At 36.8% G+C, this 7500-nt stretch overlaps 1 protein-coding gene across 1 annotated transcript in view; it reads right to left on the bottom strand.

Moving 5' to 3' along the window:
* LOC144973897 (uncharacterized) overlaps window positions 1-7500 on the bottom strand; it is a 48826-nt gene that overhangs the window by 32927 nt on the left and 8399 nt on the right. The window lies entirely within an intron of this gene.

The following is a 7500-nucleotide window of genomic DNA, read 5'->3' as shown; positions in this document are numbered from 1 at the left end:
TATGGGGGGACGGGAGGGGAAGGGGGTGTTATTGACTAATACTAGACAACCCCCTCCCCGTTTAAATCGTCTCATTCACGTTATTAATCTCGTATTACAAATAGGCTCTCATTCTGACATGCGCACTTTAAGGTCATTCAGCGCCAGCACTCGTAACTGTCACCTTTAACGTGGCCAATGCATGGGAATCATGTAAAATAGTTTTGTTGTTATTGTTAAAATATCAGTTGGAATCGACATATTCTCTTTTGTTATATTATCTGTCAAAACAGATATATACCGGGTGGCTCAGAAATGCCGTTCCCTGTTTAGAGGTCTCCCAATCCTTTACTATCTTACCTTAAATATAGAAACTTTCATGGCAATAAAAAATAAATAAATATTTAAAATTATGTTGTCAAAATTGTATTTAAATTGAGTAAATTCACTTTTACACAACAATAAAAAACACGATGTCAAATTGGGTGTTTCAAAAGTGCCTGAGGTATTACTTAGAAATTGATTTCACAGTTTGGTTGATTACAATCGCTTGAAGTGCGAGTTGCTTTGGCAACAACAAAACAAAAACAACAAGAATCATTCCTCTGCATAGGCTGTGTCACACAAGCATTGCATTCCCACAGAAACTCATGGTAATACTGCTTTGTCTCGATCAAAGGATTTGCATAGACCTTTTTTGTAGATCCCAACAGAACAAATGTCTGCTTGCAAAAAGCTTTATCTCTATCCTAAAAATGATTTCATTTTTGTTCAAGGCCGGCCTCTAGGATTTTTCACGTGTTCCTGAATCGTCAGTTACCAGGACGTATCATTGACAAAGAAAAGTGGCACTCAAATTCTCCAAACTGTAATCCACCGGTTTATCACTTCTGGGATGCCCTTCGACAGAAGTTTATTAAAATCATATACAGTCCACTCCGGATAATCGCTACTTCGGTTAATCGCAACATTTCCCAAGAAACGGAATTCATTCTATATAAAAGTCACTGGTTAATTGCAACATACTGCGTCTCCTTTTGATTCAATTGTTTGACTAAGATGTAAGTTAATAAATTCTTTTAATCAATTAGGTCATCAAATTAACAATATTAAATGACAGAAAATAAATTCATATCACTTTTACCAAGGAATGTTTATAAAATGCAATGTATTCATTTAAAATGCATTGTTCTGGTTTTTAACAACTTGACGCAGACGGTAAAGAAAACGAGGAATCGCTCTTCGTCTCTTGTCTCGTGCAAACTAGTGACTTCTGTCCTAACATATTTCATTTGATGCTGCAATTCTTTCAAATTTTGAGACGGTTGTCTCTGGTTTTTACAAACTTTTGTCGAAAGTACATTCGAGAAGTGATAATCCTAGGATTGCAGTCTGGAGAATGTAGGTGCCAACTTTCTTTGTCAATGACACGTCCTGGTAATTGATGATGTAGAAATTATAGAGTTGTGCGAATTAAATGATTTTTAGGATAGAGCTTTTTGCAATCAGGCAACCAGTTTTTCTGTGAATGTTTTGTGTATAACGAAGCGGTTATTTTAATCAACGCAATTTCAAAATTACTCAATTTGGTATCATGATTTAGCTTGTGTTAAATAATTAAAATTAAAAAATTAAAATTATCATTAATTTACTTAAGGTTTTACAAGATATAGTTAAATATTGAATCTTTGTGCCATGAGAATTTCGGTAAGATCGTAAAGAAGTGTAAGACCTTCAAACAGGAGACAGTTTGTTTCTGAGATAGAGAAAGAAAGAATGTAGAAAGAAAGAGAGGGGGAAATAAAGAAAGAATGAGAGAGAGAGAGAGCGATATATATATATATATATATATATATATATATATATATATATATATATATATATATATATTATATTATATATATATATATATATATAAAGAGAGAGAGACAGAGATAGAGAGAGAGAGAGAGAGAGAGAGAGAGAGAGAGTGAGAGAAACAAAGAAAGAATGTAGAAAGAGAGAGAGAGAAGGGGGGAAGAGAGAGGGGGGAGAAAGAGAGAGAAAAGGAAAGAAAGAAAGAAAGAAAGAAAGAAAGAAAGAGGGAGAATGAAGGACAGAGAGAAGGGGAGAGAAGGAAAGTAAGAAATAAAGAAAGAAAGAGAGATATAGAGAAAGAAAGAAAGAGGGAAAGAGATAGAGAAAAAGAGAGCGGGAAAAGAAAGAGAGAAGAGAGAGAGAGAGAGAGAGAGAGAGAGAGAGAGAGAGAGAGAGAGAGAGAGAGAGAGAGAGTTTATTTGTTATTCTTGACTTTTTATTTGTCTTTTGGTCTGTGCGGCTATGTGGTCTTGTTGTATGACACTCTCTTTCGGATCGGAATGTCCTGGGTTCGAGCCTCGCTCGGCGCATTGTTGAGTCCTTGGAGTAGGCTCTTTCCTCGCATTCTCTCACCGTAGTCAGGTGTAAAATGAGTACCTGGCCGTTACCAACGTTGTCTCTGTACGAAAATACATGAAATCAAATTATTTTGATTTTGTACAATCAAGCTTAATATATAAGAATGCAATGAATAGAAGAGTTCCATATTAAATCCCATTGACTTACCGTCTTTTACTTATTTGACTTTTGATAAGATAATCACACACTGTTATTACAAAAGGTATGCACGCACTGTATTACAATCCTTATCATGAAGTATACATACGACTTTAAATCATCACATCAATATTAACCGTGATTATTTCAGATCAGCTCCTGTTGCTGTATTATAATCCATTTGCTTTTTATCTAAACACTATATCCGAAAATAAACATTAATATTGCGCATTCACGGTAGATACCAAACAAGATACCGTTACTATGAACGAGTTTAGAGCGACGACATATAACGATCTATTTTATTTGTTCACACTGTTGAATAGAAAAGAATAGTATTAATAAGATTTTGAATTCCTCATAATATTCAGATATTATGGCCATAATTTAAGGAGCGTTTCTGTCATTGTAACATAATCCGGCAGTTATTTATTACGTGGGTTCCCATCAGAACAACGGGATCTGTGTAACTAAGTACCTAACTGATCGCAGCCAAGTCTATAAGAAATCAATCAGGTGAAACGACCTGCCTTATTGATCACTGCTTATAATGGCCTATTCTTTCCTCCTTTCTTTTTGTACTTCATATAATATTGTATGCCAAGAATAAAGAGCGGCAGTCTTTTGTTATGTGATTCTTATTATTCGATTAAATAAATTGCTTGTAACTAAAGGCTGTATAAGAGCGAACCGACGGTATAGTTTAAAAATTCACTCGTCTTTGGACGGGAAGTTTCGATTCGAATGACGATAGAAACACTGGAATTTTTTTTCCTATCGATCTCAGATTTTTAATGATTTGTCACATTTAAATCCACCTTGGTTTGACCATGATTGGAATTTGGATTCCGGTTCTAACAAAGATGTTGACTGTGAGGAAAATGTCCCAGGATTTCTCTAGTTGACTTCAGCGAATGTCCCTTTGGGTCCTTTGTTACAAACACCAGGTCTGGGGTATAGTTTCTGCTCCAACGGGCAGATCATAGACTTCCTTTGGCTTTGGGGTTGTAAATGTGTGTTAGGTCATTAAGGTTTGCCTATTGTGAGATCTCATCCCATGTCGTGTCATTTTAGTTGTAACCCTAATCGGAATGGTTGTTGAAGTCTCCTATGATTATCGATGGGTGATTTACTTGGTCGTGAGAGTAAGAGGCCCAGTTAAGATTAGGTGAATAGTATACATTAGTAATTTCAGTTACCAAATTTTGGTGAAAAGCCTTAAAGGGCTTACTGATTTTAAATCAGATTTTACTAAGAAAATATACATTATTATTTTTTAAAATTATTACTTTTATATTTTGTTATCATTGTTACTAGTTATTATTTTGTATAAAAGATGCCTGCATAATATGTATTTTTACTGAAAATAAATAATGTATTCATTCATTTAATAGTGAATCTTTGTGTGCCGTTGGTTTCTATGATGCCTCCTAGGTCACTGATTTGGTCTGCTGCACTGGCATAAGTGATGATGCCATATTGCTTATGGTTCTGTTTGATTATTACGTGATACTCCTGAATGTTGTATCTTGGGGGAGGGGTTAGATGGGTTTCCTGGAGGAGGGCAATGTCAACGTCATATTTTTTTAGTACAATTGATAAGACTCGGTCATTGATATTCCTTCAATATGTAGGGAAAGTATTTTAATGCTAGTGCCTATAGTGAGATTGTTTTCAAGGCTTGAGACTAGCTCATTTGTCATGTCAACCGGACTTCTTACGTTTGACACGCGTCCTTTTTATGCTGGGCGACGACCGAGCCAGCATGGTATCTTTTCCTATTCTTCATTTTCATTGTTGGAGGTGTGGTTCCAGGAAAAGGAAGAACCTAGTCTGGACGCCGGTTTGGATTTTCTTAAAAGCAAACTGGAGAGCTTTCGCTGACGAAATTGACCAAAACCTGACAGAGGATCCCATCAAAAGCTGAGAATATAGGGAGATTTAACAAACTTGTCCTAACATACCCATGGGGTTTTAGAAAGCAATACATCCCATGCTGGAATGAGCAAAGCAAAGAATTATTGAAAAAATATGAGGAGTCATATGATGAACAAGTAGCAAAAGACTTACTAAATACATTACATGAAAAGAGAGATTGGTAGAAGTTGTCGAAATCTTTGACCTCAGTCACTTCAGCCATCAAGAATGGCAAACCATCAAAAAGCTAAACCCCGAAGATAGTCAAACAAAATCACCCCCCCCCCCCCTTCCCCAAATTGCAGTCGATGTAATCGCCAAAGAAATCAATCAACGGGGACAACACGCCCCAAACCCTCAATTTGAAAACGAGATAAGAAAAGAGTATCAAAAGACCCTGAGAATTTTGCCTGACCATAACATGTTTTAAATGTACCAATAACGATTATGGAAATGAAAGGAGCAATTAAGAAAATAAAAACTGGCATTTGATGGAATATACCCCAACATGATCACTAACTTTGGACCAAAAACAATAAAACTATGACAGACATCATGGACAAGGGCACTGCCACAAGCTAAATCTCGACCAGGCATTTATCGGCCATTACAATGACAGCAGTCACGTGTTATTGGATTCACATGAAATAACCCCCCTTGCGAAGGATGGAAACTTCACACCCACACCTTCATCGCTCAAACCCCGCCAATACCGGACAATGTAGAATTAAGTGTGACATCTGGAAGACAAGCCCCATCACGCTATCTTTAAAGAAATGTATTTTTATAAGCCCCATGTGGGAATGAACAGGACGCGCTAGCATTATAATATACGTACCTTACAACAATATGGTCACTTCCACAAATATATCTTAAAGAACAGACATGTTTTTATCCTGTTCAGTGGTGTGATATTCATTAATAAGGGGTGAGTGATTAGACTGATTTAACTTTCTTAAATTTCGTTCTGACCTACAGTCTGTATCCGCAACTTTATCTGCATACTTTTACGTTTCTATGCCTATGATGTTGATATGCATGATATCATTATGACTTGGTTACATATAATTTAATATATTTTACAATACCAAGGTTTAGCTAGTTTGTTTATCTAGCCAGCCCGGTACTTCTTGAGGTCAGAGTACCTATCAGTTGTTTACTTCATGCTGTCTGGACGTTAGCATTATAAATATGTTACTTAAAAATTCATCAGGCTACACGTATAACGTTCAAGGGTTAAACTATTTTATTAAATATTTTAAGGCTTGTTTAGCCCATTATACTATTTGAACATGGTATTAGGGCTGCCTTCAGACCCTTTCGCTACCCCTGTCTGAGGGCACACCAGTCCCGCAGACAGGCCAAGAAAGTTTAACACCGAGAAATCTGACGGTCTGTTTATATTTATATCAAACCAGATTTCAATCCCTTCCTAGTACGGACATAGGAAAAGCTGTCCAACCCCACCATTGCTTCAAACGGCACCCCGACAACCAAGACCTGAGAGACGGCTGATCGGCTAAGGACCTCACCTGCCACCAAGCTAAGACTTACAACAATAAAAAATAGTGTGGTTTTCCTTGTTGGTGCCACATGGTGAATAATAAACATGTTAATACGTACCATACTATTTAAAACAAAATAAATCCGACTCACTTTTATTGTCAAGTATAAGTGGGACTGGAACTTGTTTTATTCGTTACTTATTGCATTGTGAAGGTTATATACTTAGACAGCTATACGAGACAGTAAGCATTGCTGTTTACTATTTCCATGTAATATGAAATGGGGAAATCATAGGATTTGCAGACCTCTATAACTTAAATTTAATTATTAAGGCGATTCTGTGAGTGCATCAATTGTCAACCTATGTAAAACGCTCGAGTGGTGTGGATAATTATTCCATATTTTTTTCTTAAATAAAAATTTTACCTCCACCTTAAATACCAGATTACAGGCACATACCCACAAACTTGGCAATACGCCAAAGTAATCGCCATATTATAGGGAGGCAGCCAATGACTGAACCATCCAGCCACAGACCGATATCTCTACTTTGTTGCTTATACAATCTCCGGGAAAGAATTGTACTAGAGCGAATCACCCCATATATAAATCCCTTACGGCCAGAACAAGCGGGCTTTAGACCATAAAGAACCATAAGTGACCAGGTCCTTGCACTGACCTCGTGAGACTTTGAGAACAAAAAGAAAACCCGAGAAGCAACAAAAGAATTGAAGATCACAGTCGGTAACTCAATACCCCCAGACCCCTTTCCTCGGCATCACATTGGACAGACAGCTAAATTACCGCAAACACATTGAGGGAACTGCAAATAAAATCGCAAAAAGAAACAGCTTGGTGAGAAATCTTGCAAATACCGCTTGAGGAACCTCACCACAAGTACTGAGAACTTCTGCTTGGCACTGTGCCCCAGTTTGAATGCCCACAAGTAAACCGCATTGACATCTAATTAAGAGAATCAATGAGAATAAGAGGATGTCTCGAGTCAACTCCTACTCAGTGGCTCTCAACACTGATCGGCATTGCGCCACCAAGTCTTAGAGGACAAGACGCTAATCAAAGGATGCATGCAAGAATTGATGAATATACAAATAATACTCCTATAAAAATAAACATAAATGGAGCACCTTCAACCATACGACTCAAATTGAGAAGACCTTTCCACCGAACAATATTGGAAGACTTCAACGTGGAAGAGAACTGGGGAGAAATGTAGAACAGGGAAACACCTAGAGGAGGCAACATCATAAAACCCCACCAAAAGAATGCCTGCATTTTTCAAATCGCCTCTATTCTATTTCCAATGTGATACTTTTTTTTTGTTTCTACTGTTACAAGGAATCTACGTAAGCAAGAAAATGTGTTTTGCTATTTTTTGTACTTGTACAGACAATTTATGTTGGTTCCAAATCACTTAATCCTGGTTACGGCATTAACTATTTCTATGTCACGGTATTAAATTACATTAAAAAAAGAATGTAAAAGGCTATTTTGTTTTCCAAATCA

This window comes from Berghia stephanieae, chromosome 5, assembly GCF_034508935.2.
Source record: "Berghia stephanieae isolate SIO BIC M18660-M18661 chromosome 5, UCSD_Bste_1.3, whole genome shotgun sequence".
In the NCBI taxonomy this organism is placed as follows: Eukaryota; Metazoa; Mollusca; class Gastropoda; order Nudibranchia; family Aeolidiidae; genus Berghia; species Berghia stephanieae.
Note: the sequence above shows the minus strand (reverse complement) of the source record. Positions and strands in the feature narration are given on the sequence as shown.